We start from the raw sequence: 25,575 nt of genomic DNA, 5'->3' as shown, positions 1-25,575 counted from the left end.
GCCAGTGCAGGTATGGGATGGAGTGAGAGATAAACCTGAGGAAAGAGGCCAGGGCCAGACCAGAAAAAGCCTTCTCTGCAATGTTAAAGACTTTGCAGTTCATCCAAAACCCATGAAAACCATGAAGCTGAAGACAGACATGATCCAATTTGCATTTTAGAATGAGAATGCTGGGTGGAACGCACCATTTCTCTTGCTGCAGACCTAGGACCATATATTTCCCCATTCAAATGGCAAGAGCAGTTGAATATTTTTATGTCCTAGTTCAGTACTCTGGAAGGCTCCTTGAAAGCATATGGCATTTTCTTCTTCGGTGTCGAGGAGTCCAGCCAACCATAGCTGTTGCTGCAGCCTGGCCCTAACCTGAGAAGAGTGTGTGCTTTCCCCACTTTCAGTCCAGAGGTATGCTTCCTGCATTAATTTTTCTCTATGAGATACTAAAAAGACAGGGGCTGAGTTTGGGGGCTTTCTGCTCACTGTTAGCCCTTATGCTGTGTTCTGCTGAATGCTCAGCTGAAGCTACCTGGAAGTGGGCAGTGCTATGAGTTCCTGAGCGACCATTTACCTTAGCTGTAAGTCATTCTGCACACCAGGAAGGAGAAGGTTGATAAAGAGTAGTCTTTCTTTACTTAATAACAAAATAGAAATGTTGTTTGTATCCTACTAGCACTGAATCCCTCAATGTTGTCTTCGCCCGTTGCAATGGCAGGCTAGACAGTGACAGGTGAATAGAAATTTAAAAAAATCTGCCGACCTCTGTCCTTGACATTGCTCTTCCCTCAAGTCAGACACCAGCGTCTCTGCTCAGTCCTCTCTGGAAACTGCAGTTCAATGTGGAGAGGCAGGAAGAGAGGAGTGTAGTCCTGGACTTGTTTTAACCTTGGGAGTTCTTGTTGCTTTTTCTGATTCAATTGTCCAATTCATTCAGTCCACTAAATACATATTTCATGGGACTCAGTTGCTAGGGTCAACCAATCGGGATAGAAGATCACAGGTAATGACTGTGCCAGGAAGCAGAGACAAGAAATTCCTTCCTTGCTGCCTCATAGGTGACAGGTCTTGAGAAGGTGAAGGACTGCTGTTTGCAGGGTGGACTTCAGTGACCTGCATGGAGCTTGGGAAACTTCACAGTTCCACTTCGAACTCCCCTGTAAGAAGTCAGAGCAAACATTGGAGGTCAATGACTAAATCATGGCTTAAACTCTTTCCATGGGAGTCAAATTCCACTCCCAGCTGTTTCACCAGGACATCTGGAACCTGGATGTGAGCATTTTGACCTCCATTTTTGAAAGGCAGTCTATCATTTGATTAGCTACTACCACCTTTTGGCCAAAGAGAGAAAGAGAAGAAATAAAGATGGCCGAATGTGTTGTGTCGCCTTTGACTTAGTTAAATGGTTCAGCAGCCAAAATGGCATATTTGGAAGTTGGTCACTAAAATATTGATTATAATAACAAACTATAGATCCAAGCTTCAGTTTTCTTACAAGCACAGTGGAGAAATAATTTAAAATGTGGAGGCACCATGAATATCACGTGGATATTTTCATTAACTCTGTAAAAATCAGTAATCTATGCCGGAAGAACATGATGAGACAGACACTTTGTTCTTGGCATTTTAGCCTTTTTTTTGTTTGTTTTTAACAGTGTGAAGGAGTGCAGTGGTGCAATCATAACTCACTGCTGCCTCAACCTCTCAGGCTCAAGTGATCCTCCCACCTCAGCCTCCCAAGTAGCTGGGACTACAGGCACTCACCACCACACCTGGCTAATTTCTGTATTTTTTTTTATGAGACAGTGTCTTAGCAGGCTGCCCAGACTGGTCCTGGGCTCAAGCAATCCTCCCGCCTCAGCTTCCCAAAGTGCTGGGATTACAGGAGTGAGCCACTATGCCTGGTCCTCGCCTTTTTTTTTTTTTTTCATTTTCTCTTTTTAGTTTGATAATTGTATTATTACCAAAATTTATTAGTACATTTGGAGATTATGGATAAATATGAAACCTTATGTCAGGCTCTGCAAAGAGGACCTCCACTCAGTTTACTTTCTGTAATGGGGATTTATTGCAAGATTGGTACATGCTGAGGGGGAGAAAGGGATGCTATCTCTCTGGATCCTAGTAGCCCCAGGACTGTGAGGCATAGCAACCTTCATAGAGAAATGGACTTTAGAGATCAATCTTGTCTTGGTTTGCTTAATATTCATATTTCCCGAAAGAGAGGAAATTGGGCTTATTGGCCACCATTCTACACGGACAATCTTGGTGGGGCAAAATTTAGGATAGCATATCCCAGAAATAGCCTTCTTTGTATCTGGTTCTGTGAATTCTCAGCCATTCCATAAAGCAATCAGCTGTGTGGTTAGAGAGAGCAGGGTTGGTTTATCCACACGACATGGCAGGAACTACATCATGATTGATATGGTTTGGCTGTGTCCCCACCCAAATCTCATCTTGAATTCCCACGTGTTGTGGGAGGGACTGAGTGGGAGGTAATTGAATCATGGGGGCAGGTCTTTCCCATGCTGTTCTCATGATAGTGACTAAGTCTCACAAGATCTGATGGTTAATAAAAGGGGAGTTTTCCTGCACAAGCTCTCTCTCTTTGCCTGCTGTCATCCATGTAAGATGTGATTTGCTCCTCCCTGCCTTCTGCCATGATTGTGAAGCTTCCCCAGCCACGTGAAACTATAAGTCCAATTAAAGCTCTTTCTTTTGTAAATTGCTCGGTCTCGGGTATGTCTTTATCAGCAGCGTGGAAAGAGACTAATACAATGATATATAGGAATAAACCATACTAGTCATTTTCCTTATATTGTGTTTGGACAAGTTGGGCATCTGATGATTTTGAGGTTCTTCCTGTAGCCCCTTCCTCATACTACTTTGATCTTGTCCAAAGTCTTGGAGCATAATTTTATTGTTATGACATTTACAAATGCACTTTTTTTCCTAATGATAAAATTTTGTCTTTATGGGTGCATCTCAAAAATCTCTCTTTGCATAATGTGTGTGTGGACCTGCCTACAGACATATTGGGTGGAAGCCTTAGGAGCCTCAAGCAAGTCTGAAGGTTGGCCCTGAGAACCACTGTTCTCATTATCAGAAAGGATTTTATCTAGAGACCTCTAGGAATACATTCACCAAAATACGACTGTGGTCCTGCGGTTGTATGAGCTCTGGCTCTTCTTGTGAATTATATTTCACCAGAGTCAGGTGTTTTCTGTAAACATCGTTAAACCACGAGACCAATTGCATTGAACATTTTTTGTACCACACTGTTTTATTTCTAGCTTGTCTTTTCCTTGCAGAGCTGGGGCTGGGGTGAGGTGTGTGGTGTACCTAGCACTCAAAATGTAATGATTCTCAGAGTCATACAGGGGCACGGTCAGCACCTGAGAGTGAGCTACCCCTTAACATTTTGCCTTCTAGGTGCTTCACTTGCCTTGCCCAAGCACTAGTCCTAGATTAAATAATATGTTTCCATTAGTTTTTCAAAATTATAATATTAACAATAACTAGCACTTTATTGAGCTCTCCCTTAAGTACCAGTAAATGTGACTTACATGTATTTGCTTATTTTTCCTTACATGAAACCCTGTGAAGTAGATACAATGGGTATCATCCCTGTTTCATAGACAAGAAAACTAAAACACTGGAATGTTGAATCAGTATTTCAAGACTCATCTAGGAAGTGCCAGATCCAGGACTGGGACCTGGGCCATCTGATTTTCAGCACTTGATCTCAAACTTTCCACTAGATACCTCTTCAAGGACATTTTTGTCCGTGTGACAAGTAGAAAAATTCCACAGCTGGTTTGCTGACCAGCCAAGTCAGAGCTTCCCTGACACCAGTGTGATCATAACACTTGGGATTTGAAACTGTGGTCAAGAATTTTCAGACTAGCTCTCCAATAAGAGAAACTTCAAATATCAAACCCCAGGGCGGCTCATTTTCATCGGGGTCTTTTAAATGACTGATTCTTGGACCCATCCATTGATACATTCATTTAACAAATATTTACCGGGCCCCTCCTATGTACTAGATATTGTTCTAAATGCTGAGAACACAGCTGTGATTAAATTAATGCCCCTATCTGCATAGAGGTTACATTCCAGTCGTGGGGACACATCGTAAGGAAACAAACAAACATACAGTTTGATGTCACAAAGAAAATAAAGCAGATCTCGAGGGAAAGTGAGTGTTGGGTGGCCAGGAAAGGCTTCTCTGAGGAAGCGGCATTTGAGCAGGGTCTTGAGTGACACGAGCAGAGAGAGAGAATGCGAGCCTCACATAGCAGTACTGTAGCTACTTTATAAATAAATTTTTCCTATTGTGTATTTGACTTGACATTTTTAAAAAGTACAAGATCAACACTGACAACAATGTAGTCACGAGAATGTCACTCACCATGGCTTCAAGAGCTATTTTCACCTCCTTGCTGTGGCAAGAAGGAGTAGGTGGGGTAGATGGCCCATGAAACAATTTACTTCACGGACAAAATCTTCTGACTGGGGATTTGAAGTCTGCTGAGTGATGCTCTGTTTGTTCTTCTGAATTAAATTAGAATTGGGCAGTCTCCATTTTGCGGTTTTCTTCTTCAGCCTCTGGTGGACCAGAGCATCAGCCAGTTTTCATTTGTGTTGATTTCCTTGGAGGAAGAAGTTCTGGCAGAGGCTGCCCCAGGTGTGCGAAAGACCATCCTTCCTGGGCCATGGCTGCAGCCTCTGTTTCCATTAGCCTTTCTGTAGGGCAGTGTTCTCAGGTGTCCGATTCCAAATGTCGCATGACCCAATAGTGAGCACGCAGTGGATTTGTCAGTCCTATGTAAGGCTGGGTCAGGACGAAAGCTGCCATGACAATGTCACGTGTCATTTACTGTGCAGGTGAGTGTCTTAGGTGAGGCTGGACTTTTCCTCTGAGAAGATCTGAAATGCAGTGAGCACTTTTGCTTGAAGACAGGGACTGATTTGGGTAGCATCCTTCGGCCTCTTCTAGTCTGAGAGTCAGAGAAAGTTTGCATCAAAATGTCATCAGGGTAAGTGCGAGTGTGAGTAAAGGTAGATGTTTCCAGGGCATCTTTGGCCAGAGGTAACATTTTAACATTTCAGGGCCAAATTTTTAGTTTTGGCAAAAACACGTTTTGCAACTCAAAACTTCTCTTCCTGCTTTACCCTGATTAGTTGCTAGCTGGAAACACTCGGCATCTCAACTGTGTCCTCCCCTCCCTATTACCACCCCCTCTCCCCAGCTGCTAACTTGGGAACTCAGGGCTGTGCCCAGTGTAGACGTTTGTAACAGTTGTAGGGAGGTAGATGGGAAGAAAGGAGGGAAAGAAGACTTTACTTTATTTGAGTACTGAGAGCTCTGTTTCTGGGGTGGCACTGCCTGACCTGGGGTGGAGTTACACCGTGTATCCCAGATCCACTAAGTCTGTGGCTTTATATAGCCTAAGAGGTTTGAATAACCCCAAAGCTTCTATCATACAAGAATTTCATAGAGATTCAGATACCAGCAAAGCCATTGGAAGCTGTGATGGTTAAGTTGATGTGTCCATTTGGACAGGCTGCACTATCCAGTCATTTAATCAAACAATAATCTAAGTGTTGCTAAGGAGGTATTTTGTGGATGTTAACATTTACAACCTGTTGACTTTAAGTAAAGAGGATTACCGTGGATAATGTGGGTGGTCCTCATCCAATCAATTGGAAGGCCTTGGGACCAAAAACTAGGAGAAGGAATTCTGCCTTAAGACTGCAGCCTCAACTCACATGAGAATTTCCAGCCTGCCAGCCTGCCCTGTGATTTTTAGACTTTCTAGCCCTGACAACTGCATGAGCTAATTCCTGAAAGTAAATAAGCTAATAAATATTTGTATTTTATATTATAAGTTATTGTATTATTTTATATAAACTATATTATATCACACAATTATGTTACCTTTATATAATATAATAATTATATGCTATTTCTAATAAAATTTATATTACATTATATATTGTATTCTATATTATATGTCCAATTATAAATTATAAATACATGTAAATTTATGTATAATACTTAAATTATAATAATTTATAATTTGATATGTATCATAATAAATACATGTATTTATAATAATTTATAATTTGCTATATAACATAATGTGTATATTCCATATTGTTATATATTCCATATTATGTTATATAGCAAATTATAAATTATTGTTTTTTCTTAATGATATGAATTATGTATATATAATATATATATGATATATATAAAATCTGCTCTTGGTTGTCTTTCTCTGGAGAACTCTGACTGATTCAGAAGTTTCTAGCTTAAGCGTGTATACAGTATAGACAAATTTTAGCAGGACCCTTTCTTCAGCTCTTCTGTTAGAGGAATCCAGACTTGAATTCTTAATGAAAACCAAAAAGAGGACAAAGGCAGGAGCTTCTGGCTAGGTGGGGACCTGTGTGGGGATGGATTTCCTAATCCTAACCTGAAAAGGGAATTTCAGGGTAGAATGGACGACGTCCCAAACCCCAGACCAGTGTTTAGTCCCTGAAAGGCTCCGTGGACAGGTAAACAGCTTGGGTGGAGTGCACAGTTTTGTCTATTCCGTTGCAGAGCTTTCCTGGGCCTTTTCCCCAAGCTGGGTTGTGGTGGTTTAAAATTAGTTCTTATTTGGCCTGCGAGGGAAGAGGGAATTGGCGGAGTCTGGGCTGGACTCAGCCTTTTGCTGTAGAGGTTCTGAGGGCTGTGTCTGTGACCTGTGCATGTTGAAAGTGGAGAGACTTGGGCTCCAGACCTCCATGTGACCTAACCTCTGTCCTTGTCATCAGAGCTGTCCAGAAACCTAAATGGAACTGAAGGCCACCACCTTGGTCTGATCTGGGAGACACCTCTCCTGTCCCCAGTAGAGCTCTCTACCTACCTCCCTCTCTGAGATGCCTGCGATCTGCAGGAGGAATTACTCCTTTTGGGCATGACCTGTAAGCATTGCTCCATTGCAAGTCTTGTTCCCAAACCGTTACTGCCCATGAGCACAGTGACATTTAATTTCATCTTTAGGATTCACTTCCATCACTTCAAGCAGGGTCATCTTGGAACAGGACACAGGATAGGTAAGCTTTGGTGGGGAGGGGAGGAGGAAGGTTGCGATGCTAGTTGCCCATTTAGGAGAGAAGCCCTAGCTCACTGGGAGGCAAGATGAAAACATTGCGGGCTGGAGAGCGGAGGATGCTGATTGAGAGAGTTCTGTAAGGGGTTAAAAGAGCAGAAAAACAGACATTCATTTTCTTTACAAGTGTGTTTTCAGCTGGCATGAAACCTCCTTTGACTCTGGAGTTGTTTTCTCTGACTATCTTTGCTTTCCCCTTTTCGGACATTGATTCCAATGTCAGCGTAAAGCTAAACGTGGCTGACTACACATTTGGCCTGGTCCTTGTGAAAATACCTAAGCTATTACTGAATTCAGGGCTATTGCTGATTGGTTTCCTAAGTGGACTTGAAATGTATAGCTTTATTCAAATAATCATATCAACAAGCCATATTGCAAACAGGTCAGCATGGGTAGTTGATGACTAATACCACACACACACACACACACACACACACGTGCACACACACCACTTCATTGTGAGCTTCATTCCAATCTCAGCAATGTTTGATTTATTTGATTTCTTTTGTCTGATAGAAGTGATGAAAGATGATCAGCTTTAGTTATTAATACTTATTGATATATATTTAGATCTTTGATTGGCAGTTCAGTCTTACAACCACTAAAAAAGAGAGACCCTTGGAGGAAAGATTAGCTTTGTAAGAATGTTAGGATTTTAATAGCCTAGATAAAGTTTTTTAAAAGTTGGAAACCAGAAAATTTGCTTTGAATTTAATTTATGAAAAGGACTTCCAGACCTCTGTCATGTAGACAGTAGATTTCTGTTCCAATTGCAGACAACTGTGTAATCTGTTATTCAGTTAAGAATGTTTGTACAGTTTGTGTTCAAACAGACATATTTAAGCAATGAAGAAAGTATTGTAACTAGGCAACTATTGATTATCTACCCGGTGTCCAGTCCCTGCTATTCCCTTCCTAGCAGAACCTTGATTGGGTCGAGGTTTAAACAGCAATGTGTCAAGGCAGGTGGACCAGGAGGATCCTAAGGGAGGGAACTTGATTGACCTGAGCCAATCATAACACTCTTGAACATCCCTTGGCCAGCGATTGGCTTAGAGGTGGGCATCCTAGACTTGGCATACGAGAAAGACAGTAGGAATTTGCTGGGCGCTCTTGGAAAATATTGCATAAAACAGTTCATCAAAATTGGCCTTTCCTTTTTGCCTTGACTAGCTATGTAAGAAGTAATGCCTAATGCTGAGACAGACAAATTGCAACCATCAGGGAAAGCCAGGAGACTCTGAGAGAGACCAATTATTGAGCTGCTGAATTAACCCTTCCTGAAGCCACCTGCTTCCTCACTTACTGGTGTGTCCTTACTCTGTAAACCCCTTTTAACTGGGTGTTTTGTGTCTTGCAGCCAAAAACAATCCATTGATACACTTGGTGACATTGATTGAGAAAAAAACAAATATGGGTAAGATTTAGTCTTCAGATTTTTTTTGTCTTTAGTAAGGCATAATGTAATTAACCAAAAAAGAAGTGATTATACTTTTGGTAACTCTTGTAGCCATTGTCAAGAAATAAAGTGATTTGGAAAACGTGCATATATGCATGAACACACACACACACACACACACTCTTCAATCCATTCTTGAGGTTGATATATTAGTTTCCAGACATTGGTTGTTTCAGTATTTCTATATCTAAAAAGTTGTGGAAGGACCTGAGAGACCCAGATTCAGTTTTTATAGCTGTTTGCAAGTATGCTAAGTTGGCAATGCATAGATGTGTAGAGAAGGAAAGTAAGAGACACAGGGAGCAACGTGAGTGAATAATCTCAAGGGATGAACAGTTCCCAGCTGTGTTGGGACTTCTTTAGCCACATCACATCACACGCTTAGAAGTCAAGTTTGCTAGGTGTGTTTTACAGATAGAAAAGTCAAAGTGCAGAGAAGTCAGGACCTGCACATAGAAATTAAGTGATCTGAGTTCCCAGTGCCCCCAAAGGATTTTCATTACTGCACATTACCTCTGTTTTATCTCCTCTTACGAAAATGCAGACATGCTCAACCCTCTGAGGACCTGTTGCCTTTTTGTGAACTTGAGTAGAAAAGAGATCAAGCCACTTGCTGTGGTTGTTAGACTGGAAACTCTGAGTTGGTCACAAGAAAAATGGTTTTCATTTCCCTGAACCCAGCCATCTGAACTGGTCAGGCTCTAATAACCGAGTTTACGGAAGCTCATTTGGAAGAGATGAATTTGCTTTTTGGTATTTTGGAAAGGTCTCAGGGCCTTGCCAACATCAGCTGCTGATGGAGTTCCTGACTGTGTGTGACAGGTCTGAGCCCCCTGCTTCTAGGTTGCTCCAGGTACCCACTCCCTGGTAACCACCTCTGATTTTAAACTTCCCTAACAGTCTGGCCATGGAGGCATGATATCCGTAACATCCCCCAAAGGAGCTAAAGGAGAAATCCACAAGTTACCATGAGCATTTCTAGTCTGCTGATGGCCAAGCGATTCCTCCAGGACATTCCTCAAGGTGTGTATGAAAAATAGTGTCCACCAGGGACTGAGATGGTTCAGGTACCATTGCTGCTTTGGGGTGGAACATTTCTGTAAAGTGAGAACAAAATAGGGGTAGGAGCTATGTGAACAAACCCCCTGTTGACTAGGAACAAGACATAAAAAGTTTCTGATAGACGCAGATCTAATGGGGAGGACATGGCGGAATCAACGCCCTCCAATTTTCTACCGATTACATCCCACCTCCCTCTCGGGCACATGGCTGCAGTCGTGCTTAGCCCATGAGGGTGCTGTTCTCCCTTCCTTATGGAAATTGGAGAATGTGGGAAGAGGAGACTTTGCTTTTCTTTTTAATTGTTCTCTTTTTAAAGAAAAACAATTAGGCTGTATTTTTCTTTTTTAAGAGCAGTTTTAGGTTCACAGCAAAATCGAGCAAAAGGTACAGAGTTATTACACTTTTTGTAACTCTTGTAGCCCCCTGCCCCCACACACATGCACAGCCTCCTCCACTATTAACACACCCCATAGAGTGGTACATTCCTTGCAACCAATGGGCCTACATTGACACATCATTATCACCCAGAGCCCATAGTTTCCATTAGGGTTCACTCTGGGTGTTATATATTCTATGGGTTTGCACCAATGTATAATGACACGTATCCACCATTATAATACCATACAGAGTGGTTTCACTGCCCTAAAAATCCCCCTGCTTCACCTATCCATCCCTCCCTCCCCCCAACTTCTGGCAACCACTCATTTATTTATTGTCTCCAATGTTTTGCTTTTTTTCAGGATGTCATATAGTTGGATTCATATAGCATATAGCATTTCAGATTTTCTTTCACTTAATAATAAGCATTAAGTTTAAGAGACTTTTAAATTTTGTTCTGTAAGATAGCCTAACATTTTTCACACCCTTTAATAAGGGTGTGGTCTTACCTGTTTTACGTTAGAAGGAAACCATTTGTTTGGAATGAATAGAGTAAATCTTTTGGGAAAATAGAAAACAAAGAGTATTTAAAAATCATGTGAATATTTAGGTCTAAGAGTTGTCCATGAATCCTTAGCTCAGTGTCCATAGGTCCCTACAAACAAGATCTATGAATAGAATTCTTGGAATCCTTAAGTTAGGATAAGAAAACATTACCTTTATTTTTTCTAACCTCTATTTGAAATGTAGTATTTTTTTCCCTTACAAGTGTATGTGACAAGACACAATAGTATTGGTCATAACTAAGGCTTTATCACCAACAAAAATCATAGATTTTTTATATCACATTGTAGTGTTGTAAAAATCTCAAGATATCGTCTATGCTCCTCACTGCTTCAAAATTATGGTAGTTAGTAGACCCACCTTCAGCTCTTGTTATTGGATGCATTAATAAGGAAGCATACATGTTATGTTTCACAATTTTATTTCCTAAATATTTTTAGATCGCAACTGCATTGCCATATAATTTATTTTGTAATTTGGTGTGTTTCAAGTTATGCATTTACACATGTAATTCTAAAAAGAAGTCCATAGACTTCACCAAATTTCCAAAAGAGTTCACAGTAAACAAATTATTAAAAATCTCTGTTAATTCATAGATACTCATTCCAGAAAACATAACAATGGCTGCATATCAGGAATATCTTTTTCTAGAAAAAAATATCCTCAGTTACTAGATATTCTGGGTAGTTTCTGTATGTGGAGTTTCTGGGGTAAATTCTTTGAGTTCAATATGTTGACTCTATGCTCTGTCATCTCAGATATCTGACCTTATTCTGTTTTTCTTATCCAGGTCATTGTATGTTTCATAAATGGATTTTGTATTTGGTATTTGCCTCCCAAATTTTAAGAGCAAAACTTGTCATCTATCGCCTTATTTTAATTCTCACTATGTAAACTTATAAGAAATAACTCACAACGTGGTGTCTCATAACTCACTTCTGAAATATCCCATGAAAAATTGCCAAGTTATTCACTGTTGTTTATTTTGGTCCCAGTACACTGTCCATGCCCTGGTTGAATATCTTGCCAAATTTCCTCCAATTTATTGCAAAACCAATTGGCAGAACAATGAGGAAACCTGTCTGGGGCCAATTTCAGCAACTGATTGTGCCGCCTTCTCCCCCCACCTCCACTTTCCACTAATCCATCAAGTTTCTTCCAGATCTAGCCATTCTTAATGGGAATTTAACACCTTGGCATAGCTCCAAACATGAAAAAAAAAAATTCTTCCTATCCTTACTCCACTGTTTCCCTCCCCTCTGCTTCTCATCCTTTTCTCAAAACTGACACCCTCCAACAAGTACTTCTCCCAGCAGAGAGGATGGCCTACCTGGTATTGCAACATTGAGAATGAACCTTATTTTGAAAATAGGTGATCATGCTCTTATCAATACAGGAAATGGGAGATTTAAACCTCTTCCCATCAAGGTGTGAACCTTTCACAAAGCAGCAGCTCTGAAATATTTCCTGTGTGGTTGGCATCGGTGAAAGCACTGTATTGCAGAGCCTACTGAGGCCAAAACTAGGGAGTGTCTTTGCAGCCTGTTGTTAGTCAAAGTAGTTATGTATTGCTGATGGTGCTTTTCTAACATAGACCTTAAAGCTCTTTTACATGGACTGTCTTTTTGCTGCATTTTTAAGACACAGCAAGAAGCTGCGGTTATCTGTTCCCACTATGGTTTCAATACTAGAAACTCAAGGAGGTTTTAGGCTTGTCCAAATAACTTTGGACAAGTATACTTTGATACTTGTCCAACGTATACTTGATACTAGTATTTCACTAGTGTCAAAACCATAGTGAAATATGTGAATTAAACTCTGCTGCCATTCTGTTTATTATTATTATTATTTTTTATTATACTTTAAGTTCTAGGGTACATGGGCACAACGTGCAGGTTTGTCACGTATGTATACATGTGCCATGTTGGTGTGCTGCACCCATTAACTTGTCATTTACATTAGGTATATCTCCCAGTGCTATCCCTCCCCCCTTCCCCCCACCCCATGACAGGTCCCAGTGTGTGATGTTCCCCATCCTGTGTCCAAGTGATCTCACTGTTCAATTCCCACCTATGAGTGAGAACATGCGGTGTTTGGTTTTCTGTCCTTGTGATAGTTTGCTCAGAATGATGGTTTCCAACTTCATTCGTGTCCCTACAAAGGACATGAACTCATCCTTTTTTATGGCTGCATAGTATTCCATGGTGTATATGTGCCACATTTTCTTAATCCAGTCTGTCACTGTTGGACATTTGGGTTGGTTCCAAGTCTTTGCTATTGTGAATAGTGCTGCAATAAACATACGTGTGCACGTGTCTTTATAGCAGCATGATTTATAATCCTTTGGGTATATACCCAGTAATGGGATGGCTGGGTCAAATGGTATTTCTAGTTCTAGATCCTTGAGGAATCGCCACACTGTCTTCCACAATGATTCAACTAGTTTACAGTCCCACCAACAGTGTAAAAGTGTTCCTACTTCTCCAAATCCTCTCCAGCACCTGTTGTTTCCTAAGCATTACGTTGAGTTGATTTTCAGATTTCTCCTGCAGGTAACAACCAGAAAGAATTTTGGGATATTGTGTTAGTTAAGGTGCATGCAGGAATACAGAAAGCACATTAGGTGTTTCAACAGAGGGGATTTAATTTAGGAAGTTGGTTATATATATTTCAGCCTTTTTGGAAGGCTGAAGTAACGAAATGGGAACAATGAGAAAACACAGAGATGGTAACTGCAGAAGGAAGCTACCCCCACCAGGGCTGGGGAATAAGGGAAAAGATTAGGTCTATTGTAACCTAAAGGATCAGAGGAAGGGCCTTGAGGAGTTGAAGTCCAATCTCTGAGGGGAAGGCCCTGTATGGCTGCTGATGGCATGTCAGGAGATTAAAGGAGGGATCTTATAGAGCTGGAATTCAAACATCTGAGGAAGGAGCAATACTGACTTCCTAGAGTTTGCACCTCTGAGAAAGCACTTTGAGGCTGACTCTAGGAGATAGGGACTGTATCCAACTACTGCTGTAAGGATGAAGTATTGCTGCTAGGTAGCACTGGTGGGAGCAGCAAGTAAAAAAGTGGGGAGATGCATTCTGCCGTCTCCTGATTCCAGTCTCCCTCTACTGCCCCCTATTGCCAGAATCTATCTATTAGAAACAACTAGCAAAGGAAAAACATGATTTGCAGTCCCTTTTAGTGTCCCAGAGCAGGTGTTGGAGGTTTGGGAGCTGGGAGACAGTAGCTTACTACATCACACAGGTATGTAGGACACTTTTGGATTACCAGAGGATGTACCGGTCATCCATAAGGATGTTTGGTATCATGAAGAGGATGATTTAGTATGAAGTCTACTGGTCATGTATGTATGCCTAGAGCTGGCAGGTGAGTCACTGAGACTTGAGATCCTAGGCCTTCTCTCGTTTGCATAGTCCTTTTGCTTGGGGCAGAGAGAGTGGGGTTGGTGTGGGAAGAAGATTGCAGCATGCAGGGTTGTGGGTGGTGATGCCAGTGTCCCTTGTCCAGCCATGCAGGTACTAGAAGCTTCAGAGCAGTTGGGCTGAGGCTACGGTCAGGGATTAGATGGGGAGGCATCTGGCAGAATATCTGAAGGACCACACCAGCATTTTCTTGTATAGAAATCAATGCATTGGTTTAGACAAACATTTGTACCCACTTAAGGCCCCAGTTTCTGGAATTATAAGGAGTAGAAAGAACCTTGATTATGCAAATCTACAGATTAATGTGCTCATCGAATAATTATAGAATGTCTAGTAAATACTACCCATTGTGCTGGGGCCAGGGAACGTGAAGATGAATCAGGTAAAGATGAATCTGCCTTCAGGGGAGCTCAAACATTAACAGAAAATTATAGTCACTGTATTTCTGGCAGAATGGGCACAGAGTTGAGGGAGAGGCAACTTACTAGTGCACGTCAGGGACAGCTTCACCCAGGAGCATGAGCTGAGTCCTGTTATCAGGAGGGATGTTCAGTAGATGGCAAGAGTCAGGGGACAAAGGGCCATGGAACGATGAAGCAACGTGGACACAGCCCAGAGGTGTAGCATAGACTGGTGCCCTTGAGGAAGTGGGAGGGACAGCAGGTAGAAGGTCAGGGTCTCCACTGAGGCAGCAGCTTCACCTGCCTTCTCTTTCCGAACATTCTATCAGGCAGCAGCCTGACCGGTTTGAATTTCACCTTCTGCTCACCTCGGATGAGAGCAACAATCATCACGATCCCAGGGAACAGCCAAAGGAAGAGAAAAGGCAGAAGATTTGGACAAGACTCCATGAAGACTAACAGCTCTTGGATAATTGAGAGAAGGCAGCTGCATGAACAGTTTCGATGCACTCATGAAGGCAGGGCCCAGTGCCTGTGGTACCTGCCTTTTTCTGGAACCAATCCATATTTCCTTGTGGCTTTCTGAGGTACAGAGAGGGTACATTGGGAACTTTGCTTGGGGTCGTTTTCACATCTTAGAGAGAGGGAGGGACCCTCAGCATCTGCGTTAGCGGAGGGTGATCCTCATGTCCCTCTGAATGAGCTGGACTTGAGGGAACGAGTCCCTTCCAGGAAGCTGTCCCATGACTGAAGCCTCAGCAGCAGCCTCTGTCAGTCCCCTCCCCCACAGAACCTTTGGCTTCCATCTGACCAGCCTTGACACCCAGTGTCCAAACACCGATAAAATTGATTCCACTAAGCGTGGGAAAGTCCTGGAGCATCGATTGTTTCCTCCTCTGCACCCCCGATACCCTGGCATTAGCGCTCTCCCAGAATGTACCTTGCTTGTTTGATTGGAGGAGGTCAAAGCCCTGATGAAGAATGAGTGGAATTCCACAGGATTGGGGCAGTCTTGATAAATGACAGCAGGGGATGGTGTGGGGAGGGGAAAGGATCGGAGGAAGTGGGGATAACTGAATGGCTTAAAAAATAATCCACCTTTGCCTCCCCTGGTTCTACCAGTCTGTCTAGTGCTTTCAGAATGAAAATTAAAAAAAGCTTGCCATTCTAAACATTTGGAGTTTCAAAAATGATCTATAGAACATGTTTAGTTTTTCAAGTTAAAAATATTAAAAGAAAAAAAAATGTTTGAGGGCTTTACTGCTTTCCCGCAAAGAGCTAGAGCCACCCAAGCAGGATTGACTGTCATTGGTTTGAGGTTTCTGCTTGCTTTGAGGCTATTTTTTCCTTGGTGCTATGAACTAGATCAGTCCATTTTTAGCTGATAACCCTTTCCAATTTCGCTATGAAATGAGAGGCTGGTTGGGTGGTCTTTTATGTTCCTTCCAGCTTTGACTTTTATGGTCTTTGATTCCAAGGTACCTCATCGGCTCTGAAGACAAGAGATAGGTAGGTTCTAACTCCAGACAAGCCACTGCAAGATGGTACCAGGATGGGACAGAGAGTCTTTGTACTATCTTTTATATGTTCTCAAACCCAGCCAGGGATCAGAGTGACAGTATACCATGGGGAATCATAGAGATGTTTATGGTGATGCTGCTATGAGTCAACTGAGATGTCCCCTATGGAGATGATAATTCCCCGTACTATAGGCAGTTAGACAAAGATGTAGATGCCTCCATTACAAATGCTACCCAGATCTAATTAGGACCACACATGCAGAGAACCCAACGGCTTTTGGACATATAGGCCAATGGTCTTCTTGGGAAGGTCTCTTCTAGTCATGGGAATTGTCTTTTTATTGTTTAAGCTTTTGCATAGGCCTGGAAGAGACATCCATTGCTGTTACCCCTGAGTTTATAATCATGCTGCAAGTCCAGTGGGGAACTTTGGCACAAAGCGTTGAATGAGATGAGACTGCACTTATGTAGCCTGTATTTCTTGAGAATAAAGATTTCTGTTCATTTGGTGCAGTGGTTCTCATCTGGGGAAAACCCAGGGAGTAGAGGCCGGGAATGCCACTAAAATCCCTACACTGTGCAGGAAAGCTGTCAGCCCTTTGCCCCACAACAAGGGATTAACTCGTTCCAAAAGTCAGTAGTGCTGTGTTTGAGAAACACTGTTAAGCACCTGGAAGTTCCAGAGAGCTCAGATGGTGGTGGTCATTGTGCTAAGTTTCAAATTCAGTATTTAGATTTGGTTTTTAGCTTATAGGCCACAAATTGGCTGACTATGGGGTAAAAAGGAAGTACCTCCTTTATCAAGATTGGCTTCAAAGGATGTCTGTCTCCCCTTCTGGTGGGTCCTGTGTCCATTCACAGTGTGAGAAATGGAAAGGAAGTCACTAAGAGACTTGCAATGGATGTAAAACTGGATGCAGAAACTCTGGATCTGAAGGGAATGTTCATGACTATTTCATCCCTCCTGCCTTGGAGCACCAAACGCAGGAGCCACCCAAGGTGAGACTGAGGATTACACAGTTTTCAACATTGCTTCCCATGGACTACTTCTCCTTCCAGCACTTATAGATTTTTTTGGTGCCTTCTTTTCTTCTGGAGACTTTCCCCTTTTTTCTGAGCAGTGTTCTGGCTATTTCAGATCTCTGCATCTATGGAGGAACACATGCTAATTTGTTGTTGCATGGCCAGATGTCAGCAACTCATTGCATTGTGTTACCACTAGCAACTCTATTAGCATTTTTTTTTTTTTTTTTTTTTTTTTGAGATGGAGTCTCACTCAGTCACCCAGGCTGGAGTGCAGTGGCGCGATCTTGGCTCACTGCAAGCTCCACCTCTCGGGGTCACGCCATTCTCCTGCCTCAGCCTCCCAAGTAGCTGGGACTACAGCCGCCCACCACCATGCCCGGCTAATTTTTTGTATTTTTAGTAGAGACGGGGTTTCACTGTGTTAGCCAGGATGGTCTCGATCTCCTGACCTCGTGATCTGCCCACCTCGGCCTCCCAAAGTGCTGGGATTACAGGCGTGAGCCACTGTGCCCAGCCTCTATTAGCCTTTTTAAATGGGGTTCTTGAAAGAAAAATAGTGCCTAGCTCAATTTTTCAGTGGTGAAACTCTAGGTATCGTAATACTTTATGGAAGAAAACACTTTTGGTTGCAGGTCTTTTACTGCTTTTCAGATGGTTGTGTGTAGGCAATCATTTACTCTTAATATCTACCTTATCCATGGTAATATTCCAAGCAAGATATTGTATAATCTTCCTTGGAAACACACTTGAATATTTAACAAGATAGACTCCTCTAGATAACACAACCCTATTTGCCTTAATCTAAACTCTTGAATATAATGAAAAGTCTCCCATCTGGACTATCTGGGAATAGTCATGTTTATAGCTGCTAAACTGCAAATCAGTTATGTCTCCTGGCATTAAATATGATTTGCCTTCCTGTTTGTCTCATTAGCACTTTTCGGCCCTCTCTAACTTGAGTCCCAGGCCATTGATGAGGGCACAGGTGGGCTGTAGAGTTTGGCGGAGGGAAGGAAGCCACTCCCTGCCTGCCACGCTCAGTGATGGACCACTGGGTCCTGCCCAGTCTATTTTCATCTTCCAACACCTTTTATGACCTTGCTTTGGAGTAAGAAAACTGCCCTTCAAAGGCCTCGCTCTGTCAATTTCCCCCACCATATGTTCTTATTGAAATGTTTATGACACTCTTTATCTTAGGCTTATTATCTTGGGATTGGCATTGATTAATAAAACATGTTACAAACTACAACTTACTATTTAGATTTTTAAAAAGTGGGAATAACAATAACACATGTATGATTTTAACCACTTTCTAAGCAAATGTTTCTAGTTGCAAAGTAGTCTCAATAGCAATGGAGGACATTATCAGGGCGTGTTATTTTCAGACTAGAAACACATTGAATATATATTTGTTTGGGTCACACGCCTCGTGATGTTGCTTTTTTCATGAGACTAGATAAAGTATATTGCAAAGCTGATAGCAGCAGAGCATTTATTGACATATTTTAGGTGTTTTCCAATTGACTGTAGTTTGTCATTGTTTGACAAATATAGCCCAGTCAATTCCTTTGATGATGGTGTTTTAGCAAAGTACTGTATGTTCAGATATTAGCATTAACAGCACATGGTAAATAAGCTATTTCTATTAAAGATTTTCATTGTCTTATTATAAAACTAATTACATTAATTGTAAAAATTTCGGAAAGCATAGAAAAGAGTAAGAAAGAAAATAAATATAATTCATGATCCCACCACCCATTTATCACACTAATTTTTTAATAAACATGTAGATACATTAAGATACAGCTATATTGCCTACATACATACATATAAACAAGTAAAATATATAATTATTTTGGTAATTCTATTGCATAACCAATTTTGTGTACTTCTACTACCATTATACTATAAACATTGCCTATCAGGACAGAATTCTTTATAAACAGTTTTAAAGGCTCTGTGGTAAAACATTATGAGGGTGCAGCATAATGCTTACTCTCTTAGCAGTATACAAGAAGGCTGTTTTCAATTTTTCACTATTATTAACAATGCCATAATAAGCAGCATTGTCTCAATCTCATAGGTTTTGTGAGAGGGAAACGAAATGGTTCATGTGAAGTTCCTAATGTAATAGTGATAGATATTCAAAATGCCTTCGTATCCAACTTTCTTCCTCTCTCTCCACCTACGTTTTTCTCCTTTTCTACCTTTAATGAATTTTTTTTCCTTAAAAATAAGACCCTAGAATTATAGCTACTTGGTTAACGTATATACACTTTTTTGTTGTTTGTAGTAATTTTTACTTCCTCATCAAATGCAGTTACATGGATCTAATTCTTGATTGGCTTGAGATGCCTCGTTAACCTCTGTCCCAGTCTCAGTCCCATGTTAAAATATAGAAGGGTGGGAATGAAGGTGTGCTCTAAAGTCAGTTATCCCAGGTAGGAGGGTCTGTGAGTACATTTCCAATGTCAAGTCCTTGCTGTCTTCCAGTCTTATCCAGCTGAAACCATCAGCCCGTTTGGTTCCTGGGCGTATCCCGGCTAGAATAGTGATGCTTTAAGAGTTCCGTCTGCACTAGGGGTCTAGAATTTGATTTGTTATGGAAGGTAAGATCCAAACACCTTCCTGTCCACAAAACACATTTAATTCTGCCGTATTTATTCAGTTCATGAGATTGATCCTTTCTCCCATTTCTGATTTATGTATACTTTACCTCCTTCTTGCAGTTGTAACCGTGTCCTAAACACTAATCTGTCTGGCTGGGCTTCAAGCTTCTGTCTGATCCTTGCCGACTCCTTACCCCTGGGGAAATGCAGTCTATTTCCAACTGGACGGGCCACGTGGAGGCACATTGCTCTCACTCTGCCAGGTGTACTTAGACATTTTTGCTCTCCTCTTTCACCCTCAAGAACTAACTTCCTTGAGCATTTACAGAATTCCAGATCAAGGCTCAATTTCCCATTCCTCTTAGGAGTGTAGGCCATCTCTCTTCTCAAAGCACTGACCCTGGGACTGATCAGACAACCTGTTTTGAGCCCATCCATCCCAGAATCCTTCCTTCCTCATGGCATTAGCAAATGTCACCAACTTCTCAGCCTGCTCAGGGTCAAGCCAGCTCATGAAAGGACACCCTCTGGTGTGCTTCTGGCTGTTTCAGGACCACAAGGAGAAGCAGCAGCTGGCAAGAAACATGTTGCTAAATAGACCTGGCTTCTATGGGAATCCCAGAGTGAAGCATTCCCACCCCTGTGGGCCACCTTTCACATTTGATTGATTTTTTTTCGATTGGTTGTTTGCCTGACCTGATCAGAGAGTTTGGACAGGAGTTTCTGTTGACACTTTATTTCACTTTGGGTAAAGTTTAAACATGACTTATCACAACCCTGACACATCTGGAAAGCCATATTTTGCCCCCCTCCTGTTGTCTACCTCTTTCAATTATGAGAATAGAGGGCATAAAAGCCTTTTTTTTATACATGAGGAGGACGTTCATGGCTTTGGGTCCTTTTAGAGATAAGTCTTCGGCCGTCTAGGTTATAATTACTGCTAGATGATCCTTCTTTTTTCCTATTGTTAAAAACCTTCATATTTATTTTATTTACCACAGGTGAAAACCATCCATTTCTTGGAGAAGTGCCACTGTGGGGCTGCAAGTCCCAGGGTCAAGATTTCTATGTGTCTCTTTTTCCCTTAAAGTGGCTGAAATCTGAAGCTGAAATTGCAAGTGTCATGGAGTCATTGAATCTCATAGTCTTGACTGATAAAAGTTATTGAATGTCCTCTGGTTCAACCTTCTATTTAATGTGGAAATCCTTTCTACAGTAACCCTGTGTGGGAATCACAGTTCACTTAGGGGCTTAGTCTCATAGTCAAAATGTCTTCTTCCTAAGTGGGAAATTACTTCCAGCTTCTATTCACTCAATAGTTGTTTAATACTATCTCTCTCTCTCTCTATATATATATATGTATATGTATAGATATCTATACATATACATATATGTATATATGTCTATATACACACATAAATATAAAAAAATATATATAGAGAGAGTATATCTCTGTCTAAAAGCAGAAGCATAAAACATACCTTTAACACCAGGGTCCAGTTAGGTGTGAGTGCCACAGGCATGCTGCTGGGCCCATGGGACCTCAAATTTAGTAAATCCCAGAATTTGCCTTTAATAAGTTCAGAGTCTAAATATCTAAATATATATTTTAAAAGATGTCTAAAACAAGTTTCCTACTAAAAAGTGACTTATAGTCTAGAAGGCAAGGAATGACAGCCACTCATAGTTTCTTTCATGTGGTAATCATAATGGTAATAAGAATGATACATGACATGCATTGAATGCTTTCTCTGTGCAGGTACAGTTTTAAGTGCTTGACATGAATTAACTCATTTAGTCATTTAGTCATCATAAATTAACTCATTTAACTCATTTAGTCATCATCATAACACTGCAAGGTAGGTAAGTACTTCCATTAACTTACCCATTTCGCAGAGGAGAAAACCGAGGCACAGCTGCTCAAGATTATACAACGAAGAATAAGAGGATCCAGGATTCAAAATAAAGCATTTTGCCTCCTGAGTCTGTAGACTGTACTGGTATGCTATTTAATCTCTTGCAAACAGCTAAGATGTTTGGTAGAAAGAGAGAAATGCCATGAGAGAGAAAGGGCAGACTCCTGTGCTTGGAAAAGATGGCCTGTTTTGATGCCTTTGTAAATGATTTATCCCTGGTGTCGGCTTCTCTTGGGCATGTTTCCGGGTATGAGGGAGAAGGGAGTCACTGGCTTCATCTGTTGGTTGCCACCTGTAATTTACAGCAGCAGCGTTCACACTCAACTGGAACTTGGTGTTAAAATGATAATATTTTATGCTTTTGCTTTTAGTGGGTGACAATAAAAAATCAATGGATTATAATTACAGGACCTTGAAGTTCAGTGTTGCCCCAGACTGTAATGAAAATCCATTTATGGTATGACAACCACAGATTAGCAATTTATCTCTCCCGAAATAGCAAAGCAGTTTATGGTATTGCTGGTTTGCCACCACTTACAGAAGGGACCAGATAATGTGCCAGGTTGCCCGGTGAGTAATAGCCTGGTTTTATTATACAGGATAAATCAATCACATAGCTTCTTGCGTTGGCTTAATGAGGTTAGATTAGCATGCACAGAGCTTGGGAAAACTTGTTGGTCAATAACCTCCCAGTGCTGATAGAGGACCCTCAATGGGCTGAATCTGGAGTGAATACTCAGCAGTTTGCCTTGCAGGTGGGTGATAAGAATCAGAGACTTGGTTTGGGAGTTGGTTTTCAAGAGGGGACGATTCCTTTTTCTTTCTGTCTTTTTTTTTTTTTTTTTTTTTTTTTTGAGACAGAGTCTTGCACTGTCACCCAGGCTGCAGTGCAATGGTGTGATCTTGGCTCACTGCAACCTCCGCCTCCCAGGTTCAAGCAATTCTCCTGCCTCAGCCTCCCGAGTAGCTGGGATTACAGGCGCCTGCCACCATGCCTGGCTAATTTTTTGTATTTTTAGTAGAGATGGAGTTTCACTATGTTGGCCAGGCTGGTCTCGAACTCCTGACCTCGTGATCCACCTGCCTCAGCCTCCCAAAGTGCTGGGATTACAGGCGTGACCCATGGTGCCCGGCCAAGAGGGCAAGATTTCTAAAATACAGTTGAAACTGCAGACAACTTTTGTAGATGAGTAGATCAGTAATAAAACAAACAAACAAAAGCCCAAACAACAAATCTTTTAAAAAGAACTGGCAGTCTTTGTCATTTCCCTTTGAAATGATGGATTTATTTAGGAGAGGACATACATAGAAGGGGAATGGATTATAGAATATCACACTAGTTGATGGCCCCCAAAGGAAAGCATCCTGCCTCTCTATGGCTAACATTGGTTGGAGTGTGGAAGCTGTTTTGGCACAATATCTAGTGACTCCCTATCTTTCCAAGCTCCCTTATGTCACAAGTGCCACCCTTTATTGCTTGAGCTAGGTTCATGGCAGGAGAAAAGGCATTATAGTTTCCGTCTGCCCTTTGTACCCTGGCTTTTCTGTAGATGTATTAGAGCCTACCTTTGAATATCTTTCAGACATTTGCCAATAAGAACAAGTTGAAAGTAATCAAGACCTTCTCTCTTGGTGAGCCTTCCTCACTAAATATCTCTCATGAAGCTAATATCTTAATTTGCCCCCACTCGGTGTGTACAGCTAATAAGAGTGCCACGCATTGGCCTAGGTGCAGTGGCTCACGCCTGTAATCCCAGCACTTTGGGAGGCCAAGGCGGGCAGATCATGAGGTCAGGAGATGGAGACCATCCTGGCTAACATGGTGAAACCCCGTCTCTACTAAACATACAAAAATATTAGCCGGGCATGGTGGCGAGTGCCTGTAGTCCCAGCTAGTAGGGAGGCTGAGGCAGGAGAATGGTGTGAACCTGGGAGGCAGAGCTTGCAGTGAGCCGAGATTGCACCACTGCACTCCAGCCTGAGTGACAGAGCGAGACTCCGTCTCAAGAAAAAAAAAAAAAAGAGTGCCATGCATTAAAAATTAAAGTAACCACAAGGAGTTGTGTTGTGGGATCTGGAAGAGGGAAAAGCAGACTCAGAGAGAGAGTTCAGGTGAGGTCCAATACTGGCATTCTCTATTTCAGGGTCAATCATGTCTTGCCTTTTGGAATGAAGCCATAATCCCTAAGGAAATTCTAGAAGAGGCACATTTGAAGACTTTTTGCCTCCATAATGCGTTTCATATTTCATTTCAAATTTCTACTTTGTCCTTTCTATTAAGAGACTTAGACTTATCAGAAAAAACAAAGGTTTTAGTTCTTGTATGTCAGAAGATAGAAATTTGTTGACATTGAAGCAGAAGGGGGATAACTGAGACATAAGAAAGCACGTTATAAAAGGGACCGTGACGGTGTATCAGTCAGCGTTGGTTGCATTAGGGTGTGGTAACAACCCTCAAACACTTTGTAACCTTTTCATGTCAAATAAAACACAGATATAGAAACCCACACAAAACAAATATTTATCATATTATTAGAAAGCTGACCGGGCGCGGTGGCTCACGCCTGTAATCCCAGCACTTTGGGAGGCCAAGGCGGGCAGATCACAAGGTCAGGAGATCGAGACCATCCCGGCAACATGGTGAAACCCCGTTTCTACTAAAAATACAAGAAATTAGCCAGGCACAGCCTGGGTGACAGAGCAAGACTCTGTCTCAAAAAAAAAAAAAAACAAAAAAAAAAAACAAAAAACACCTAATATCCCTGTAACCAGCACTCGAGTTGGGAAATAGAACATAGATAGTCACCCCAGAAATCCCTTCATAAGCTTTGTCCTTTCGCTTCCTTCAAAACTAGCTGTCTTCCTCACTCTTATGGCAATGACCCCACATCTTAATGGATTAAGACAATGAAAGTGTATTTCTTACACTGTGTGTCTATCACCAGAAGCTGAGGTGATAGCCTGCTTGTCATTGTCATCCATATTCTGGGACTCAGGCTGGAACTTTCTGGAATATTGCCAGGGAGCATGGCAGAGGGCACAGTGCCTTCTGGGGGAATGCACATTGGCTCAGCCTGGGTAATGAGTGGTATACATTACCTCTGTTCACAACTCATAGCCCAGCACCAGTCACAAGGCCCCACCAAATACCAGAGCCCAAGAAATGTAGTCCTGTGGATATGGTTTTGCTGTGTCCCAACCCAAATCTCATCGTGAATTGTAGCTCCTATAATTCCCATGTGTTGTGGGAGGGACCTGGTGGTAGGTAATTGAATCATGGGGGTGTGTCTTTTCTGTGCCGTTCTCATGATAGTGAAAAAGTCTCATGAGATCTGACGGTTTTGTAAAGGGGAGTTCCCCTGCACATGCTCTCTTGCCTGTTGCCATGTAAGACATGACTTTGCTCCTCATTTACCTTCTGCTGTGATTATAAGCCTCCCCAGACATGTGGAACTGCGACTCAATTAAACCTCTTTCCTTTATAAATTACCCAGTCTCAGGTATGTCTTTATTAGCAATGTGAGAACGGACTAATACACCTGCGATGTGCCCAGAAGGTAGGGCTAAGGAGGGATCAGGAATATTTGGCAAATAGAAGTCTACCACAGTTCTGGAACTCAATGCTGGGTTCAAATGTTAGCTCTATCAGTGGCTAGCTGTTGCTTTGGATGAGTAGTTTAAAATACTCAGTTATGTCATTTAAAAAAATGAGAGGAAATTCATAGGGTCTGATATGGTTTGAATCTGTGTCCCCACCCAAATCTCATGTTGAATTGTAATCCCCAGTGTTGGAGGTGGGGTCTGGTAGGAGCTGATTGGATTATGAGGGTAGATTTCTCATGAATAATGATATGGTTTGGCTCTGTGTCCCTCTCATCTCGTATTATAATCCCCACGTCGAGGGAGGGAACTGGCGGGAGGTGACTGGATCATGGGGCTGGTTTCCCCCATGTTGTTCTCGTGATAGTGAGGGAGTTATCATGAGATCTGAATGGTTTATAAGTGGCAGATTCTCCTGCTCTTGCTGTCTCTCCTACTGACATGTAAGACATGC

At 41.8% G+C, this 25,575-nt stretch overlaps 1 long non-coding RNA gene across 2 annotated transcripts in view; it reads left to right on the top strand.

The window, feature by feature from the left end:
* Positions 1-25,575, top strand: part of LOC105469082 (uncharacterized) — a 96,558-nt gene that overhangs the window by 27,145 nt on the left and 43,838 nt on the right. Inside the window, exons 2-7 of one of the 2 annotated variants that reach the window (XR_011615977.1) lie at positions 4,879-5,030; positions 8,515-8,571; positions 9,514-9,636; positions 14,780-15,037; positions 15,929-15,959; positions 16,832-16,969. The exons of the other annotated variant lie outside the window; for it this stretch is intronic. This is a non-coding gene — a long non-coding RNA (uncharacterized lncRNA). The remainder of the gene's footprint in view (positions 1-4,878; positions 5,031-8,514; positions 8,572-9,513; positions 9,637-14,779; positions 15,038-15,928; positions 15,960-16,831; positions 16,970-25,575) is intronic. 2 annotated transcript variants of the gene reach the window in all.

Source organism: Macaca nemestrina, chromosome 17 (assembly GCF_043159975.1).
Source record: "Macaca nemestrina isolate mMacNem1 chromosome 17, mMacNem.hap1, whole genome shotgun sequence".
NCBI lineage: Eukaryota > Metazoa > Chordata > Mammalia > Primates > Cercopithecidae > Macaca > Macaca nemestrina.
The sequence above is the reverse complement of the archived record's forward strand: the minus strand, read 5'-3'. Positions and strand labels throughout refer to the sequence as shown.